The sequence below is a fragment of the Tachysurus fulvidraco genome, chromosome 19, assembly GCF_022655615.1.
Source record: "Tachysurus fulvidraco isolate hzauxx_2018 chromosome 19, HZAU_PFXX_2.0, whole genome shotgun sequence".
Lineage (NCBI taxonomy): Eukaryota > Metazoa > Chordata > Actinopteri > Siluriformes > Bagridae > Tachysurus > Tachysurus fulvidraco.
Genome location: NC_062536.1, coordinates 17,088,859 through 17,111,358, shown reverse-complemented (window position 1 = coordinate 17,111,358; position 22,500 = coordinate 17,088,859). Strand labels below are relative to the sequence as shown.

Here is a 22,500-nt window from a genome sequence, read left to right as displayed (position 1 = left end):
CTGATTCTTCACGGCGCCTTGGTCAGTGATTTATTTCACAAAAGGTGATTATCTAAACAGAAGTCATTGATCGTTTCCTGCCAAGGGGATTTCTGGATGTCGTCCATGCTGATGTACTGAAGGAGTGTGGCTCTAATGACCTGCTGGTACTTAAAGAAAAGAGCTAATTGGCAGCTGCAGAGATGGCTGTCAGTGAGAGGCAGATATATATCAAATCTCTCTCTCTCTCTCTCTCTCTCTCTCTCTGTCTCTTCACAGCCAGCTTTCTGAAGTTTGAGGGGGAAAAATGCTTTAAAAGGACAAAGGCATGCCCATTTTGTTCTCCCAGATAGCCTAGGGGAAATGGGTGGTCGTCGATATAACAGGGCTTTATGCTGGAACAGAGTGTAGTCATGCAGACCGAAGTGGAATCACGTGTTGTCCTGTTTCCTGCAGCTGGAACCATGATGCTGGTTTAACAGCAGACACATTCAGTCGCTTTTTTGGAATTTTCGAACACGTCTTCTTGCGGTTAATTGTACTGTAGCTTTACGATTCTTGACGCTTCTTCTTCCTCTTACTGTCTCGCTTGTGCTGGACCGAGGACTATACGGAAAGTTTACGGTTAAAAACAAATAGTGGCAGCGTTTTTTTTAATCACTGAAAACACCCTAAAAGTGTGGATTTTCAACACAAATTAATCGAAACACAAGTTCTCTCCACATTTATTTAGATTATATTATAAAAAACATATTGCTCAAAATTAAAAAAAAAAAATCTAAATTTCTTTCTTTATTTTTGCTGTAGACAAAGTTCATAGGGTCACTTTATTTATTTGGTTTAAACACAAACGGATTTTATCATACACACACACACACACAAACACACACACGTACGCACATATTAAATATAAAGAGACTAGAGATGTTTTGTTTTTGTTGTGATCATGCTGATCATGGAACATCTTTGTCACGTCTCACTTCACAGCGGTGTTAATACGAAGCTCGTACGAAAGTAGACACTCGGGAATTTCTGTTTTTATTTCGAGTAGCATGGCATTTTATTTTTTCCCACACAAATGTTTATCTCTTCTAAGCAAATGGAGATATCAAACCTAAGCGTTTGTTCATAAGCAGCTAAAATTTGAAGGTGTTTATCTTCAACCACTAAAATTCAGTGTAAGATTATCCACAGAGGGAAAAGCACACGTCTCACACGACAGAGTCCTGACTCATTTTAGATCAGACTCACAGACACGACATCGTTTATTCCGATAGAAAATTCATCCCAAGTTGATCACCGGTGGACTGATTCGTTTAAAAAAATGAATGAACACTGGTCATTTTAAATGATTCATTTTAACAACGGTTCATTTAAACAAGATTTTAAATACTATAAGAAATAAGCATAGTATTAAATGAACCTCCTGTAACCTACTTCGTTTTGATTTTATCCATTGCATTGATAAATACATAAAATATGCCATGCTGGATATACAAAAAAACACTGTCTTAATGCATTGCAATTCATTCCGATAGAATCGATGTTCAAAATCAAATTAAATCAATTCAGTTTTCCTTTTCCTGTTTTTTTTTCCTTTTCCCTCTCGTTCCTTTTTTCTCTGCTCTAATCCAGCAGGCTCTAAGAAAATTACAATCATAACTCAAGCCTGATATTTATCCCCCTTGTTGTTGTTGTTTTTTTTTTAAGAATGCGATGACTTGATGAAACCCATGGTGCATCGGATCGATAAGGATGATAACAGAGAGAAAGAGAAAGAGAGAAAGAAAGAGAGAGAGAGAAAGAGAGATGTATGTGCCTGTCATGGAAATGGTGCGAATCTGCACCTTCACGCTCTAAACAATAACGCAGGCTGGAGCGAGCATTTTCAATTATGATCGATGTGTTCAGCCTGAAGAGGAGGAGAAAGGAGGAGAGAGGAAGGGGCAAAAGAGAGAAGAAATCAAACAAAATCAGTCTTTGACAGTTGCATGTTTTTCCCTATGTAGGTGTTTAGAAGGGACGCTAGCTTTTTTTCCCGTATTGTTTTATACCTTTTCTATTTTTTTGTCTGTCTAAAAAGGCTGCTGTAGTCAAACACCTGATTAATATAAGCTGGTTTACATATTTGTTAATATTAGAATGCTTTTTTCCCCCAAGCTAGCAGTATTTGTAAACACTAAACACTTGACATAGAGATAGTCTTCACTCCACTAAATTAAACTAAACCTTTATAAAGAGTGTAACGGTGTATTGAGTGTGGTACAAGTGTAGTAGGAGTGTAGTAACAGTGTAGTGGGGGTGTAGTAACAGTGTAGTGTGAGTGTAGTAACAGTGTAGTGAGGGTGTAGTAACAGTGTATTGAGAGTGTAGTGAGGGTGCAGTGAGAGTGTAGTGAGAGTAACAGTGTAGTGACAGTGTAGTGAGCGTAGTCAGTGTAGTCTGAGTGTAGTAACAGTGTAGTAACAGTGTACTGAGAGAGTATTAACAGTGTAGTAACAGTGTAGTGAGAGTGTAGTAACTATGTAGTGAGAGTGTGGTGAGAGTGTAGTAACAGTGTAGTAACAGTGTAGTGAGAGTGTAGTGAGTGTAGTAACAGTGCAGTAACAGTGTAGTAACGGTGTAGTGAGAGTGTAGTAACAGTGTAGTAACAGTGCAGTGAGAGTGTAGTGAGAGTGTAGTAACAGTGCAGTAACAGTGTAGTAACGGTGTAGTGAGAGTGTAGTAACAGTGTAGTAACAGTGCAGTGAGAGTGTAGTAACAGTGTAGTAACAGTGTAGTGAGAGTGTAGTAACAGTGTAGTAACAGTGTAGTAACAGTGTAGTGAGAGTGTAGTAACAGTGTAGTAACAGTGCAGTAAGAGTGTAGTGAGAGTGTAGTAACAGTGTAGTGAGGGTGTACTAACAGTGTAGTGAGAGTGTAGTAACAGTGTAGTAACAGTGTAGTGAGAGTGTAGTAACAGTGTAGTAACAGTGCAGTGAGAGTGTAGTAACAGTGTAGTAACAGTGTAGTAACAGTGTAGTGAGAGTGTAGTAACAGTGTAGTAACAGTGTAGTGAGAGTGTAGTAACAGTGTAGTAACAGTGCAGTAAGAGTGTAGTGAGAGTGTAGTAACAGTGTAGTGAGAGTGTAGTAACAGTGTAGTGAGGGTGTAGTAACAGTGTAGTGAGAGTGTAGTAACAGTGTAGTGAGAGTGTAGTAACAGTGTAGTGAGGGTGTCGTAACAGTGTAGTGAGAGTGTAGTAACAGTGTAGTGAGGGTGTAGTAACAGTTTAGTAAGAGTGCAATTACAGTGCAGTAAGAGTGTAGTGAGGTAAAAGAGTAGTAACAGTGTCAAAAACATATAACTTTATAATATAAAGATTTGAGACCCTTTTGTCAGTGTTATGACACTGTAATGATATTTGATATATTTAATAACAGTAGTGCAACAATCAGCAAAGTCAACTGACTCCGATTTGAGTAAGCCTTTATACACATTTATCTGTCTTCATTTGCACAGATACTTTAACATTTTAGAGTAATAAGTGAAGGTGAAATATCTGGCGAGCTGGGTGATCATTTAATAAGGCATTATAAAATGCTGTGCTATTTTATTTCATCTGCATGTCAGAGGAACAACCTCATGCAGGATGAACTAATGACTGGGTTTGAACAAGAAAACTGTACTTTGGTTTGTTTTGTCTAATGATCAGGTCCATGTTTGTTTGTTTGCCTTTTGTGCCTAGACATAACACATGCACACAAACATGGATTTTATAACCAATACCGAATGAGAGGCTTTTTTTTTTAAATGAGGTGAAAATGCCACCTCGACCAGCTCGATCTCTTTATCTTTCTCTGTCTGGGCTTTTCAGTTTAATGTAATTAAGCTGACATGAACACAAACATCTCGTGGTTTCTGTAGGTTCAGCCGGAGAGCTTTTCATGGCGTTTTCAGATCCATATTCATGAAGCCGCTCGGGTTAGAGGTCATGAATTCCTGTAAACAGAAGCTCATCAGGGTTAGCCTGTGTGTAATAACGGCTGATGGTTATCTTGTGCTGTGTTTGCCCCAAAGCCTCATCAATGCCCTCTTTACACCACACAGAACAGGAAGATAACATCAGCGCTCCCGTGAGAGACGCACAAAGACCCAACTTAACGCCAAGTCCAACCCCAGCACAAGGCCTCATCCTCGCTATCAACTGCAGCTTTGTTTGTGTCCTCTTTAACCATGCAAATGGACAAAGAAGAATGGTCTATTAAGCTGTTTATCTCTCTCTTTCTCTTACTGTCTCTTACTGTCTTACTGAAAGAAAAAAGAAAGAAAGAAAGAAAGAAAGAAAGAAAGAAAGAAAGAAAGAAAGAAAGAAAGAAAGAAAGAATGAATAAATGAATGAATGAAAGACTTAGCAAATATTTTTTTTTCATTCTGTCTCTTTGGCTGTTTCTGTCTCTCTGCATTTCACAGAAAGAAGGAGACAAGAAAGAAAGAAAGAAAGAAAGAAAGAAAGAAAGAAAGAAAGAAAGAAGGAAAGAAAGAAAGAAAGAAAGAAAGAAAGAAAGAAAGAAGGAAAGAAAGAAAGAAAGAAAGAAAGAAAGAAAGAAAGAAAGAGAGGGAGGGAGGGTAGATAGATAGATAGATAGATAGCTCGCTCGATCGCTCGCTCGCTCGCTCGATCTGGCTGGTGGATTGGCTGGCATGGTCTGCTTCTGGCTGTGCTGGTCTCCGCCCGCCCGCCGCTAGCCAGCCCGCCCGCCCGCGCGGGCGGGCGGGTCCTCGCTCGCTACGCTCGCTAGCCTCGCTCGCTTAGCTGCTCTCTCGCTCGCTCGCATCAAGTACGGCTCGCTCGCTCCTCTCCTCGCTCGCTGGCCGCTGGCCTGGCTGGCTGGCTGCTGGCTCGCTGGCTCCGCCCGCCCCCCGACCGCCGCCCGCCCGCCGCCGCACCGCCGCCCGGGCGGGCCGGCGGCTCGCTAGTCGCTCGCTAGCTCGCTCGCTCGCATGCTCCTTCGCTCGCTCGCTCGCTCGCTCGCGCTCCCGTGGGTCCCCGCGGCGGTCGCTCCGCCCGCCGCCGCCAGCCCGAAAGCACCGAAAGAAGAACGCCAGCAAGAAAGATAAAACAGAAAAAAGAAAGACTTATCAAATGTATTTCTTTCCACCTGTCTCTCTTTAACTTTATTTCTCTCTCTTTCTCTTTTTCTGTCTCTCTATTTATCTCTCTGCCTTTCACAGAAAGAAAGAAAGGAAGTAAACAAGCCTGAGCAATAAGCACTAGTAGAAGAAATTTATCAACACGTCATTTCCAAACATCTCACAGCGTCGTGTACATACAGACATGATTCCTAAAAGTAATGGCACCCTTACACCTACTTTGAATGATAGGATCATTTATAAACGCTTCACTGATCCAAAATAAATAATAATAAAAGTTTTATTGGCTGTATACAGAACTCCCCGGATCTATAGAGGTCCCCACGGTGTGTATCTGTGTGTTCGTCTGTGAAGCTTTTAGCCTGCAGTCATTCAGAGAGTAGAAACATATCTGTGTACAAAAACAAGAGAAAATGAGAAAGTGTGTGTGTGGGGGGGCGGGGGGGGGGCGGTGCAGAGTACTGACCTCACTCTTCAACCCAGACTATAGTTGATAGTCTGTGTGTGTGTGTGTGTGTGTGTGTGTGTGTGTGTGTGTGTGTGTGTGTGTGTGTGTGTGAGCCCCACTTGAGGAGATAGTGTGACACTAAATTAACAATGCATTAACTTTCTCCCCGGTCTCTAGATATTTGGCTCTGACCTTCAAATTGTAGATTCACAACACACACACACACACACACACACACACACACACACACACACACACACACACACACACACACACACACACACAAACTCTTTCAGAAGTACACACCAAAGGCTTTTATTCAGCTAAAATGCCCTCCCATTGACCTGCGTTGGAGTGTGTAAACCAATCTGAAGTCCTGATCTTATGAAAGATTAAACATGGGATCAGTCACAACACGAGGCCAATTGATTCAGTGGGTTTAATTCCACATGACCTGCCAAAAGAAGAAAGAGAGACAAAGAGAGAAAAGAAAGAAAGAAAGAAAGAAAGATAGATAGATAGATAGATAGATAGATAGATAGATAGATAGATAGATAGATAGATAGATAGATAGATAGATAGATAGATAATGGGAGGAAAGATGTATGTATGGGAGGGAGGGAGGAAAGATGTATAGATAGATAGATAGATAGATAGATAGATAGATAGATAGATAGATAGATAGATAGAAAGAAAGAAAGAAAGAAAGAAAGAAAGAAAGAAAGAAAGAAAGAAAGAAAGGCATCACTCTATGTCTTGTGGTACACATAGCTTGTACCCGGCAGTAAGTTCCTCATTTTCCAGCAACGCTCCGAGCCGTACGATGCAACACACACCGCTGGGACGGATCGTGACACGGAGCCGCATATCTGCAGCGTTAAAGACGTGTCCATGGCTAATCCCTGAACATGTCACCAACATATTTCTAACAGTTTGACAACATTATCCCTTCTCCCATTCTCAGCACAGCCATTCCCTTTGGGGGTCTCTGTGCTCCAAGATCCCCCTGCTGTGAACTGTTTTCCCAAGCGTGCCACTGAAATGCTGCAGAAAATAAATATTTTGCAGGGTGTTGTTCTCACAGGCATATATCCATGCTCCGGTGGTGTAATGAATTAGTATGACATGGAGATAGATGGGTTGTAAATCATAATTAAGACGGGGAAAACACTGCTGTCAGATAAATATGACAGTGTGCGTGACGCCGAGCGGCTCAGACCGGACGGGGATTGTCAGCAATGCTAATTCAAGACGAATTCATTTCCAAGCAAAACTTTAATATATTTATTTTCGCCTCTGTGGAGGATGTTCGAATGAAGCAGGATTGTGTCTTCCAGCAGAAGGTCGAGCGCATGCCGTGTAGACGTTGGCAGCACGCACCGCTGTAGTCCAATAAAGCAGTTAACTGTAGCTGTAATTGTAATTGCCTGTTGTGTGTGTTCACAGGTAATTGTCTCTAACTCCTGTAAAACATCCTGCTCTTTAAACAACACACATAAATAAACACAGACGAGTGGGAAGCAGAGATTAGAGGCGGCCGCTCCCGTGTGGAGGATTTATAATGTCTTGTGTAATTACAGCGCTTTGGATATTAACACTACGTTCCACTTAAAAAAAAGACATCATGAGGTAACATGGTGTGTGTGTGTGTGTGTGTGTGTGTGTGTGTGTGTGTGTGTGTGTGTGTGTGTGTGTGTGTGTGTGTGGACCAGACAGACTGAGAGACAGACAGAGAGACAGACATACAGTAGAGACAAAGGGAGAGACAGGGAGACAGACTGAAAGAAAGACAGACAGGCAAATAGACAGACAGACAGAGACAAAAACAGAGACAGACAGACAGACAGACAGACAGACAGACAGACAGACAGAGACAAAAACAGAGACAGACAGACAGAGACAAAGAGACCTGCAGAGAGAGACATAAAGGCAAACAGGGAGACAGACAAACAGGCAGAAAGAGAGATGGACATAGAGACAAAGAGAGAGACAGAGAGACAGCCTGAGAGAAATAGACAGACAGACAGACAGACTGTCAGAGACAAAAACACAGACAGAGAGACAGACAGAGACAAAGAGACATGCAGAGAGAGACATATAGGCAAATAGAGAGACAGACAAACAGGCAGACAGAGAGATGGACATGGAGACAAAGAGAGAGACAGAGAGACAAACCAAGAGACAGACCGAAAGAAAGAAAGAAAGAAAGAAAGAAAGAAAGAAAGAAAGAAAGAAAGAAAGAAAGAAAGAAAGAAAGAAAGAAAGAAAGAAAGAAAGTCACATAAGCAAAATAATCTCTCTCTGCCTCTCTACTAAACCTCTCTCTAGGAAGGAAGGAAGGAAGGAAGGAAGGAAGGAAGATGAGATAATGAGAATAAGAATAAGTAAAATAAAAATCTATCTATCTATCTATCTATCTATCTATCTATCTATCTATCTATCTATCTATCTATCTATCTATCTATCATGGTGTTGATGATTAGAAAGTGCTTGCAGGGTGCCAATACTTTATTTCCAGCGGCAGCTCAATGCTGCTAACACTGTTGCTGTGGAAGGAAGCGTGCTGAGGAGAGCTCGAGTCTGCTCACTGGGATGTAAAGACTAGAGCAGATGTTTTGGTGTGATTAACAGCGTGGAGAGAGAGAGAGAGAGAGAGAGAGAGAGAGAGAGAGAGAGAGAGAGAGATGGAGCTAATTTAACACATACACTAATAACACTCATATTAAACATTTCCTGAGTGAATAAAAAACTATAATAACATTGATTTTTTTTTCATTTGGTCATTTGTTCCCTCAATAGCTGTTTGTCACTAAAGCGGCTCTTGTTATTTTCTCATGAATTATTCCTGGAATATTTATTAATAGAAACTTTAATATCGTTAACATACCTAATAGCTTGATGACTCAAACTAATGTATATGGACGAGTGCACAAGTTTTCACACCCTTCAAGGAAAACAGGAATATAAATAACAAAGTCGTCCAAACTTTTACACATGCCACTATTGCTATTATTTATTTATTTTTTTTATTAAATAGCCATTCAATTTTATTTTATTTTATTAAATATATAATGTTTTAACATTTGCAGATTATCCGAACAGTTTGTTGCATTTACTTTTTTTTTGCACTTGTAAAAACATGATTTTGGGGTGCCAAAACTTTTCATTACACAAAAGGTTAAGTTATTAATAGCTGTAATAACGATTATTTTATTTTGCTATATGTTTGAATTTATTGGCATGTTACGGGACGCACATAAAAGTATTCTTTTGTAAAATAGAAATGCTGTTTGGTCAGCAAAATACCGCAAGGGGTACAAACTTTTGCTCTAGTATATAAATAAATATATGTTTATATACAGAAAATCTAAAGAGTAGTAAATCACCTCAAAGTGGATTGCTTTTCTACAACAGCATAAACAGCACATCTTGAATATTCTTCTATTTTACACCACAGTTAATTATCAACTATTTTTTTATTAATTTTTTATTATCCTTTTCTAGTTACATTTAATGTTAATGACTTTAAAGACCTTAATTGTGTAATAGTAAAAAATAGTAAATATTTGAATATAAAGATATTTGAATAAACATCTTCTCACACAATGACTTAGCGTGAAGTTGTTACTATAGAAACGGTAACGTTTATGGACAAGCGCGCTCAAATGAAGCGATGATTTGCGGCTGCGCTTCTACACAGCGGAGTGTCTGACCAATCAGATTTGAGCATTTATAAGTGCCGCGCTATAATAACTCATAAACGTGTGTATATAAAGTCGGTGCTCAGTGTGCTACAACCTGCTTTCCACTTTTGCCAGCACATTGATTTACACATGCAAGCTTTCTCAATCAGCACTTTCACTTCGAAGTGTCGATAAAAACAGCTCAATATGCAAAACACATTCGACACGTTTTTAAATAAATTACCCGACTCAGCATATTTTAGAGTAATTACCAGCTATATTTGGTTAATGTGAATGTTAAGTGGTTTAGATTAGACGTGTTTAAGTGCTCAATCACTTTTCACAGCACGTGGTGCACGTGGAGCAGGTGTTTAGGAAAGACAGGTGGGAGGCTGGAGATAGCGATAAAGTGGTGGTGGGAATGGATGGGGGGATGCAAGGGGGGGACTTAAAAGAAAGGAACATGCTCTGAAAGTGATGGGGGCATCAGGATGGAACTGCAGCCTCTGTCGCAACTGTCGCAGCCTCTCTCGTAACTGTCACTGAGATCTGTGGCAGTGCAGCAAGAGCTACACGACTCAGCCTATCCACTGCTGTCACACCACTGTCACCAAGCACCCAGAGATGGAGGAAGGGAAAGAGAGAGAGAGAGAGAGAGAGAGAGAGAGAGAGAGAGAGAGAGAGAGAGAGAGAGAGAGAGAGAGAGAGAGAGAGAGAGAGAGAGAGAGAGAGAGAGAGAGAGAGAAAGAGAGAAAGAAAGAGAAAGAGACGGAGGGGTTACCTGTCGCAGACTGATAGAGCATGAACTTGATGCGTTAGACTGACACTGTATAGAAAGGATGGGTGGTGTTAAGAATTGTGGGAGAAAAGAGAGAGAAAGTGGAAGAAGAGTGAGATTAAGTTGTGGGGAAATATTTTTTTTAATTTTCTGACTCTTTAACCCCTTCACTAAGTAATGTTTAAACCATTCATGGTTTTAGGATTTAGCCGTGACTGTAGCAGGACGACATCATTAACAACAGACAGTAATAAACATGAAGTCCAGAGACAATCATGTCTGACTTATGCGTTAATCGATGAATCATCGCATAGCAATCATACAGTCATCATACAGCGACGAGTCATTATACAGCAATCATACAGTCATCATACAGCGATGGGTCATCATACAGCAATCATACAGTCATCATACAGCGAGGAGTCATCGTACAGCAATCATACGGTCATCATACAGCGACGAGTCATCATACAGTCATCATACAGTCATCATACAGCGACGAGTCATCATACAGCAAGCATACAGTCATCATACAGCGACGAGTCATCATACAGCAATCATACAGTCATCATACAGCGAGGAGTCATCGTACAGCAATCATACAGTCATCATACAGCGAGGAGTCATCATACAGCAATCATACAGTCATCATACAGCGAGGAGTCCTCGTACAGCAATCATACAGTCATCATACTGTGATGAATCATCGTACAGCAATCATACAGTCATCATACAGCGACGAGTCATCGTACAGCAATTATACGGTCATCAAATAGCAATTATCCAATCATCATACGGATATCATATCATATATTGTATCAGCTATCTTACAGTCATCATAAAGTGATCACACAGTCATAATAGCAATCAGTGATCGTAGTGATAATACATTTATTAAAAACATTGTACAGTCATCACACAGCGATGAGTCATCGTACAGCAATCATACAGTCATCATACAGCGATCATAGTCATCATACAGCAATCATACAATCATCATACAGCTATCATACAGCTATCTGACAGTCACCATAAAGTGATCATACAGTCATTATTGCTATGAGTGATCATAGTCATAATACAGTCATTAAAAACATCATACATTCATCATACAGTCATTATACAGCAATTATACATTATCATTATCATTAGACATCATACAGTGATCATACAGTCAACATACAGTAATCATAAGGTCATCATATAGCAACCATAAAACCATCAGACAGTAACCATACAGCCATCATACAGTCATCATGAAGTAAGCTTACAGATACCATACAGCCATCATACAGTCATCATACAGTAACCATACAGACATCGTACAGTCATCATACAGTAAGCATACAGATTTCATACAGCCATCATACAGTCATCATAAAGTAAGCTTATAGTCATCCTACCATCATGACAAACTTGTTACACAGTTGGCAAAATCTAGAAAAATTTAATAGAACTGCTGTTGCCATTTGAGCTAAACATCATACTTATACACTATGTTTAACATTTCAGTACATTTCAATACATGTGCAAATTTTATATCAACAACAATGAAACAACAACAACGAGGGTCACTGGACGAATCAGTAATCGTAGGGAAACGAAAGGACCACCGCTAATAGCTAAGCTTTTCCTTAGTTTACCTGTGGGTACCTGTTGTATAATGTTATTATTTTCTATTATCGCCTAATAGTTCATGACACTTCTTCAGTATAACACATTTGTGTGACTAATTATTGTACCAGCTTATAAACCTGTCACCTTGTTTTTTTTTTACATAACAAAAAAATTTGAATTTCAAATGAAGCCTAACTTTATTTTTCCCACCAGCAGATCCCAGAGATTTCACAGAGTGTTAGTTTGCCACCCCATGTGGGCTCGTTCTGAACAGTAAGGGTCAATTGTAGTGTGACTTACTGAGGGAACTGTTCACTGTAGGAGGTATATGGTTTGGCAAGCGCACACGGTGAGTTCTTAAACTCAGGCATGTTCGAGCCTGAGAAGGTTTAATTTAATCCCATCGCCGGTGTCGAGTACATTTCACCTGGAGAAACGCCACTCAGACACATAAAGTAGGCCAATTCTTTTCATAATACTACCTGGGGAAGTGATATGTCTGCTGACAATGCGCCTTTGAAATAGTAATTCACCTTATTTTTGGCACAGGGGACGCTGTTAGCAGATCGTGTGCTGATCTTTGAGTTTCCAGACCTCTAATTTTAGCTTTTCCGAACATTGATTTTTTTTTTTTTGGCACCCGTGTGACCTGTCGGCCCTGTAATCGATGTCTCAGGGTTGCAAGGACTCGCGGATCAGCCGTGCAGGGCAGGTGGGGAACATGCTAACTTTAGAAAGTCACGCTCTCTCGGGTTACCAAGCCGCTTTGTGTGGTTTAGAGACAGCTGAGTCACTGTGCAAAGCTGACAGGATAAACTTTATAGTTCAGTTAGAAAACTCACTGCTCAGCAGTTGTACATTTGTGAATTCAATCTTCAGTTTTAATTAAGCAATAAAACAAATGATGGTGTGTCGTTATAGGATAATAATCAGTGATGGAGTGTTGTGATGAAGAATAATAATAATCTTACTTCACCAACCCTTATCACTTTACCAGCAATTAAATGTTTTACCAAAGTAAATGTATTTAAATTCATTACATAAAAAAATAGCTTTTATGCACTTAGAGTTATCTTTTAATATAATGGAATATCTCTGAGACACTTAAATAGGTTAAAATAAACCTATCCTTTTCATTGCAGCATATCAATTAGCCATTGTTCTTTGTTAATGAATAACAGGCTTTAAATATGTTTATTTCCTTAATCACCTACAATTATATGAAAATAGTTGTGGTTTATATGAAAATAGTTGTTGTTTGAAGCACAACCTGAATACATATGTTATGGATTATTCTGTTATACACAGATTTATATATCATTTTTAAGTGTTTTGCTAAACCATATGATGCTTTTAATTTACTGTTAGCGGCAGAAACGATTTGAATTCATTCCAAGTCAAACAACTTTTCACCGTGCCGACAACAGCACACCACCGCTGGGGGAAGAGGCTTCATCGACTTCATTGTAGCTTTTAAGCATTAAATCCTCTAAATACACGGTTAAATTATATACTGTTTGAAAGCTTAGACTCTCAGGATTTTATTAAGCCCACACACAAAGCATAATATGATTTATAGCCGTCATACTAATTTAAGCCAAGTCGATAGTCACCTGAACTAGGCGGCGCTAGTCCAGTTGTTTACTTACATTTAAATGCTTCCCTTTCTTCACTGGGGTAATATTTTCCAAAACAAATGCTTGTAAAAAAATCCCCAAGATTCCAAGGAACTGGAATATGTAAGCCTTTTAATCCAAAACGAAACTAAAAAAAGTAACTAAAGCACAAATCTCAAATAACTCAATGTAACTAACTCAAATAAACCATTTCATACATATAACTAGAATATCTCAAATTACCCAATGATAAAAAAATCTAACAAGTCAAATACCTCAAGTTATAACACAATAACAATAACACAAATACTTTGTATATCTCAGTCCTCAATATTCCAAAAAATCCTAAAGTTACTCAATGCTATAAATTCAAATAACTCAATTAAAATATCTAAACTAAAATATCTCAAACAACACAAATAAAATAAAAACATCCAAATAACCTGATGTCTATATGTTAAATAACCCGTATCACTCTAAAGAATCACTTAAATTTCTCGCTTTTATTTTACTTTAGTAAAGTAATTCCTATAAGTAACTAACACCTCATGCAAATTATTCAGATTTCTCAAATAACACAAGCGTTACAAAAACATAATGACTCTAATAATGACTCAACTATGTCAAGTGATTTCTTAACTAACTCAAATAATGTAAATAATGACTCATAAAGCAAATCATAAAACAAATGACTCAAATAACTCAAATGCCTAGAACATAAATCAATGCTAATAACTCAAATAATCCAAACAAGTTAAACTACTCATTTCTATTTATTTGAAATCATTCTAACTCAAATAATGCAACTCAAATATGTCCAATCATTCAAGCTACTTAAACACTTTGTAGAAATAAACCAAAACCAAGGAAGTCAAATAAGTCCAAAAACTCAAATGGTTTACATAACTCAAAAAACTCAAAGATCTGTCATAGCTGGCAATGCTAGCTGATTGCATCCCACTGTGCTGACATCTTTCTTTCCTCCTCATTTAACTTTTTAGGTTTGGATCCAAATCAGCAAGCTATTTTTTTTTTCTTCTGAAATCTCTATTACATCCTGTGGCAATCACTTCATCTACATGCCATATCCAGATCCAGGTCATTTGAAAACACAGTAATATATGCACCTGCAGGCAACACACATGAGCCGGCAGGCAGTCCTGCTGACAGATGGGGGCTTTAATATGTTCAGGCTTTGATCACATCTACAGGGGACGCGGTGTTGGAAGAAGCAGATAAACCGTTTAATATATACCATGTCCCCAGGCATGGTGTTGGGGGGGCGGTGGCTGGGATAGCGACATCGATGTGAAGCGAGATGAGGCAACTTGTCTGAGGTGGAGTTGACAGTTTCTGAAATTGCGCTCTGAGGTTTTTTTTTTGGCTAAATCATAGATGAGGAGCTTTATGGTGTCAGGTTTGTCAAGAATTTGGGGATCGAGGTTTCTCACCACAACCCAGGACATTATCAGCATACCACATACACAGACTTCAAGGTTATATTGATATTTTTCAGGATGTACAATTAGATTCTTACTCCAGCTCCAGAGGTCCTGGTTACATCAATGAGTTGGAGAACGTGATGTTGTTCTATTGTACGTATACTTCCATGAGCTCAAGTCAATGTCCATGAGAAGTTTTGCACGCTCTCTTTGTGTCCATGTGGGTTTCTCTTGGGTTTTTAGGTTTCCTCCGGTAGATGAGTCAGTGATGCTAAGATGCTAAACATCTATGTGTGTGTGTGTGTGTGTGTGTGTGTGTGTGTGTGTGTGTGTGTGTGTGTGTGTGTGTGTGTGTGTTTAAAATGTGTTCCTACTTGTTGCATTCACTTTCGGATTGAATGCTTATTGTCGGATCATCTAAATGATCAGAGCAAAAAATTGTTCTGGATCTAAGCACTAAAACACTCCCAGCGCAGATATTGTGCTGTTTTTGGAGAAAAATCAATGGGATGTGATTTTTATTTATTCTTATTTTTTTTACAATTTCTGTCATAATAGAGAAATCGATTCTTTTCTACCAAGCAAGATTTATATTTATATTTATAACGATTTTCCAGCAATGACAATATTTGTTAATTGATTGATTAATGACAATATTTATTAATTGATTGATTAATTAATTAGTCTATTTATTTGTTTGTTTGTTTGTTTGTTTGTTTGTTTGTTTGTTTGTTTGTTTGTTTTACTGCAAGATTTATTGTACTTTCCAAATATAAATGACCAAAGTATAATACTAAAGTGACTGAAGTTTCCAACATTTGTTCCTACACAGTTCTACATGAAGTGCACAGTATCTCATCCTTATGTGACTCCAAATCACAGTGTGAATCTTTCTGAACTCAGATGACAAACACAATACAACACAATTAGCCAAATCATTGAAATGATTCAAATGACTGAAATCACACAAATGAATCAAATATCAGGATTATGAAAACCCCAAATGTGTCAAGTAACAAGGAGCATAACACATAATACTAATAACACAAGTGAGACAATTCAGTGAAGGCTTTAAATCTTGTATCTTGAAACTTGAATCTTGAATCTTAAGTATTACGTCTTAAGTCTTGAATCGTGAGTCTTAAGTTTTGAATCTTGTATTTTGAATCGTAAGGTTTAAGTCTTGAATCTTAAGTCTTGAATCTTGAGTCTTAGATTTTGTATCTTGAGTTCTGAGTCTTCAGTCTTAAAGGCCAGGCTCCGGATCCACTGAGACACTTGCCAGGATAAAACACTTTCCAAATATAAAGGAACAAATAGTTTAATAAGTGACAGTAGTTTCCTATTACCAGCGTTTGTCTCTACACAGTCCTTATCTCACGCCGGTGTATCTCCCAATCACAGTGTGAATAATTCTCGATTTTGGAATGTAGCCAATTTCGGATTACATTCCTGCATTAAAATAGTGGATGCATGAAAGAAGCTTGAGTTTGTGCGGGTTTGCAGGTGATTACCTTGTATGCGTGTGTGTGTGTGTGTGTGTGTGTGTGTGTGTGTGTGTGTGTGTGTGTGTGTGTGTGTGTGTGTGTGTCTGTGTGTGTGTTTGTTTGTCATTCTTGGGGGTCCCCCTCTCTAATTTTCCGCCCGGCTGCTATTAGAAGCAGCATGGAGAGCAGCGGCCCTGAGGGTGAACCCCACCAGGCGAGGGAGAATCGGGTCAGAGCCACTGGACTGGTTAATGACTTTCCACAACTCTCCACCAACCCTCTGTTCTGCCTGCACACACACACACACACACACACACACACACACACACACACACACACACACACACACACACAGAACAAATCTTGACACTTTTCTTTCCTCTTTGTCCTCTTTCCGTCCCATTTTAACTCCCTTTCTCACTTGTTCCTTTTTCGGCGTAATGATGATGGCCGTCTCGTCCTCCTCTCTCACACGGGGCCATCAGAGTTCGGCTCAGAGCGTATCTAAATTTAAACCTCGCTTTCTCTCTCTCTCTCTCTTCCTCTCTCTCTCTCTTTCTCTCTCTCTCTCTTCCTCTCTCTCTCTCTTTCTCTCTCTCTCTCTGTCTCACTCTATATACTGTATGTCTCTACCTCTAGCATCTAGAAATGTCAGGAATGACAAGATCTTTTCTGTGAATGGATGTCACCACAGAGAGGAATTTTCTTTTCTTTTCTTTTCTTTTTAAGGAGAGCAGTCCATCATGATTTAATCACACCACAGCCAGCGCTGAGAGATGATTACATTTATTGTTATAAAAATATATTTTCCAGTCAGCGATGTCACCTTACAGTTATAAACTTGTGATTCAACATTTTGACCTCTAGTTCCAAGCAAGACAGACTATAAATATGGACTAAATTTAGGACACATCACAGGCATAGCTATTTCACTTTAGTGCTGATCACAGGTATGTGTGTGTGTGTGTGTGTGTGTGTGTGTGTGTGTGTGTGTGTGTGTGTGTGTGTGTGTGTGTGTGTGTGTGTGTGGAAAGCTGCTTTGAGACAATGTGAATTGTTAAATCGCTATACAAATAAATCTAATTTCATTCAGTTGTGTGTGAGTGTGTGTGATTGTGTCCTGTGATGAGTGGGTACATGGTCTGGTGTCTCCTGGATGGCAGGATGGATGGGTGAATAGATGAATGGCAGGATGGATGGATGGCAGGATAGATATATAGATGGATGGCAGGATAGATAAATGGATAGATGGATGGCAGGATGGATGGATGGCAGGATAGATAGATATATAGATTGATGGCAGGATAGATAGATGGGTGGCAGGATGGATGGATGAATAGATGAATGGCAGGATGGATGGATGGATGGATGAATGGCAGGATGGATGGATGGATGGATTTCAGGATGGATGTTGCTATTAAATGTCACTTAGCCATGGTGATCAGAATAGCTGTAGTTTGTCTCTATGGCTACATGTACTGTATAAATGTGATGCACAATCTTCTCTCTCTCTCTCTCTCTCTCTCTCTCTCTCTCTCTCTCTCTCTCTCTCTCTCTCTCTCTCTCTCTCTCTCTCTCGCTCTCTTTTCCATGTCTTATCTCCCATGGCGGCTCCGTGCCTGAATAGGCTGCTGCATTTCAACAGCCTCTGGTGTCCCTTGTGGCTGGCGGAGAGGGACGTTCTGTCTCTTTTCCATTTCTCACAACACGTCTTACTGCACTATTGTGCTCTGATCTCGTCACAACATCACAAGCTGCCAGTGGAGCGTTTTTACCTGAGAATCTGAAGAAACTATCGCATTGTAGTAAATACTTAGCCAGGGTCTTCAATTAAAAAGATGTACAGTAGACTGGCATCTTCTAGCATTGCTTTGCTTTTCCAACCTTCAACATCACAATAAACCTTATGAAGAGGAATCATGTGACCTTGAACACTCTTCTGTCAATTCATAGCTCTAGAAGATATACGTGTTAATGCACCGATTTCATTAAACACGCAATATTGTCTCAGGCTAACAGCTATTAGCATTAACATTAGCATGTCTTGTCAAGCCTGTACTCTTCCACTTTGCTACTTGTTAGCAAACATTGCTGTGATGCTTATATCTTAGACTTAGACTCATTCTGATTGGTCGGAAGGTCTTTTGCTTGAACAGCTTGAACGGAAGAAAAAACAAACAAACAAACAAAAATCACAGTTTTATATTAATACACTTATTCCATCTGATTAGAACTTCTGCTTTGAATTGATCAAAATTGTTGCAGATCTTCAGCAGATTCAAACCTAGATGTGTCTTCTGACATCATTACTGCATGCCTTCAGCCACAGCTTAAGAAACATGAGTAAAGCTTCCATAGAAAGTCAGATAAAAACATATAAAATAATAGATTTAAACAGAAGGAGTTTCCAAGCCCATGATAATAACAGGAAATGACTCGCTTTGCAGACGGTCCACGTTGTTATACGGTATGTAATTATAAATGAATAAAAATTCATTCATTCATTTTTCACCGCTTATCCGAACTTCTCGGGTCACGGGGAGCCTGTGCCTATCTCAGGCGTCGAGGCAGGATACACCCTGGACGGAGTGCCAACCCACCGCAGGGCACACACACACTCTCATTCACACATACACTACGGACAATTTTCCAGAGATGCCAATCAACCTACCATGCATGTCTTTGGACCGTGGGAGGAAACCGGAGTACCCGGAGGAAACCCCCGAGGCACGGGGAGAACATGCAAACTCCACACACACAAGGCGGAGGTGGGAATCGAACCCCCAACCCTGGAGGTGTGAGGCGAACATGCTAACCACTAAGCCACCGTACCCCTGTGAATGAAAATGATCCTATATATATATAAATATATACAAATATAACTCCACAATCCATGTCGTGTCCTTCACCGTTTGTTGATTATTTTCTCAGCCAGTAAGGTTTGTCAGGTGTGTGAGTGTGTGAATGTGTGTGTGTGTGTGTGATGGATGGAGCAGCCAGACGAAACCCCTGCTGTCAAATCCCTCATTAATTGTGTTGCATTATCATAATCAGAGCGCTGGGAGATACACAGCCCCCCGGATTAGCCTCGTTCCTGTTTCTTCCATCTGAAATATTCATCGTTTACCAAATTTGGAGATTTCTTAAAATTCGGTGCTACTGAATTACCAGAGCTTCGGTTCCAGCTTCGTTCTCGTGTTCTCCTGTTTCAAATTGATACAAAGTGGAGCCGTTGAGTGGGTTCTGTATGCACCAGGAGATCGTCTGCGATCGAACCCGATGTCAGTGAAGCACTTATAGATGAATTAGAGCAGAATGTGGAGATGATAATATACATCTGTGTCTCAGTTTTCCTCTTTCTCCCAGCCTGCACTCTGTCCTTCTAATACAGACCAGATGGACTGTGTTATCAGATAATAACATCTTCTTAGAGAGTGTGTGTGTGTGTGTGTGTGTGTGTGTGTGTGTGTGTGTGTGTGTGTGTGTGTGTGTGTGTGTGTGTGTGTGTAAAAAGATCCGAGTCTGTCGACTTGTTGCTTTCCCGTTCGGATCAAATCCTTCTTGTCGGATCATCCAAATGATTGGAAGAAAAAGATCTTTCTCTCTTTCTCCACCCATCCCGAGGCATGCAGACATTGCTCCAGCTCCAGTTATGTTCTGCTTCATAAAGATTTCAGACCTTCAGTGAGAAGAGGCAAACCCTGTGAGAATCCCCAGACATCTAGTGATGTACCAGCTCCAGTTGGATTCTGTTTCATGAACATTTCAGAACATTTGAAGAGAAGATGTTGACCCCATGTGGTATTTTTAAGACGACAACCTCATCGATACATCAGTGACATTCTACGTACACCGGATCTCCATGGTTGAGTATTTGAAGGCTTCTGCATGGAGGAGTCAGTGCTGAATCTACAGTATAATGAACTCCTGATATACTGTATGAGTTGCTCAGGAGCTCCTGGTTACACGACTCCAACTGTCTGTATCTGACTGTAGAAAGGACATTATTCATAATAACACTGTTTGGTGTTTATAACAGTTTATAATCACACCCTCGAGTGTCACCCAAATGAGGATGAGGTTGACTTTTGAGTCTGGTTCCTCTCAAGGTTTCTTTCTCTTCCATCTAAGGGAGTTTTTCCTCACTACAGTCACCTCAGTCACCTCCGACTTGTTCATTAGGGATAAATACAAACACATTAAAATAATAAAAAAGTCTAATATTAATCTTGAACTTTTTGTACTAGATTTCAAAATTTGTAAATTTACGTTAACTTTCCACAGCTACACAATTGTTTTGTTTTGTTTTGTTAACTTTAGCCGAGTCGGCTGCTATAAACATACAACGTAACTATAAACGGATAAAACGCGTTGTACATTACAGCACATGATTCTATAATTAAGTCATTCGTTAATTAGCGAATTGTTCGTTTTGGCAGATTTCTTTAGTCTACATAGAAAATAATTTGCTGTAATATCAGTTGCTATGACAGCACATCCTGAGTGTTTTATTTCTTCTGGAAATTGTAAATGTCTTCAAAACAAAAGCTTTCCCTTCTTCTTTTTTTTCAACAGACGAAACAAATTTGTTTTTGCTTTGCTAATCATTCTGTTTTAAAACTTTCGACAATGTGCTCATACTGTATATATACAGCTCTTTTTAGTCTGAACTCACACACACACACACACACACACACACACACACACACACACACACACACACAGGTGTGTCCTGCTGTGAGACGGATCATAAACATGTTTTTACACGACTCTCAGGGTATTGCCCCGCAGCTTGTTTATTATCTGTAAAAGCAGCGCTATTAAATAAAAGTGCTCTTAACCCCACCCCTGAAGGAGACATCACACACACACACACACACACACACACACACACACACACACACACACACACACAGTTCATTCCACTGCATTAGTGCAGCTCAGATGTGACACACATGGCACGTCATGCCCCCTGTTGGTGAAATACAGTAATGCTGAGGTAAAACTCACTACTGTTGGAGCCGGATCATTTACACTGTACGTGAAACACACACACACACACACACACACACACACACACACACACACACACACCCTGTGAAAACCTGTGCAAAATCTAATATGTGGACCACGTGGGCCGCTGTGGTGACCCCAAGCAGGGAGCAGCTGAAAAAAACAAATAGAAATCGTATTTTCCCTGAAGATTTATTCAGATAAATTTTCAGTAATTTTTTTAGGGGTTTTTTTATGTTTTTTTTTTTTTTTTTTTTTTTTTTTTTTTTTTTTTTTACAATTCAGTGATTTTTGTGTGATTTTCACATGCGATTTTAAAATTCACTGATTTTTTTCACGATCTATTAATTTTCAGGTGATTTTTTTTTATAATTCACTGATTTGCATGTGATTTTTTTCACATACTGTATCATGAATTTTCACATTTCATGTTTTCATATGTTTATTTTTCATGTGATTTTCCCCCCACACATATTTCATTGATTAGTATCAGTTTTTACAGTATGTGTGACAACACACACACACACACACACATGACTCGTTCATTTTAACATGTAACTCTGTTAGTACTTCCGTACTGAATGCAGCTATTTCATAAGCTTCACTTATACGTGATTCGTTTGAGATGTACGTGTTAACGTTTCCCACTCGGGGGAAGTGTTTTCCCGATTTCTCACGTTTCCAAGACTGCTATGGTGAAGTGCACTTTCGCATGGTTTTCACATGCTCGCGTGTGTACTGAAACGTTCCCTGACATGTTGAACATAGGTGAATCTTTTCCTCACACGTTCCTGACTCCTTTTCTTTCTCACAGTGTAAACTTTACCTTTCCGTTCAGCTGTTTTCGTTCCGTTTCTTTTTTTTTTTCTTGGCTGAACTCCGAGCCCATTGTACCTGGGCCACAGAACAGGGGAACAAACCAGAGTGATTGGCGCTACAAAGTGAAGCGTTCTGATTAAAAACCTTTTCAGACCTGCTTAGAGCGAGAGCTGAGAGAACGAGGAACGATTGTTGCCTCTTAAATCTCCTCCATCCCTTTGCTTTCATTGCGAGTAGATTACTGCACTCCTTCTATTCCGCCTGCAGAGTTCTTTATGCTAGGCTGCTTAACTTTACAATACACACATCTAAGTCTCTCTCTCTCTCTCTCTCTCTCTCTCTCTCTCTCTCTACCTCTTTACCTCTCTCTCAGGTTTTTTATCATCTCTTTCTGGCACATGAAAAGCTTTAACTGAGGCGCTTTACCAAACAGCCGCTGTTATAAAACGGCTTTCTCTCTCCTCAGCATGCAGCCCTGCTCCACA

General features: G+C 39.6%; 1 protein-coding gene across 1 annotated transcript in view; it reads left to right on the top strand.

Moving 5' to 3' along the window:
* Positions 1–22,500, top strand: part of plxna4 (plexin A4) — a 157,882-nt gene that overhangs the window by 24,868 nt on the left and 110,514 nt on the right. The window lies entirely within an intron of this gene.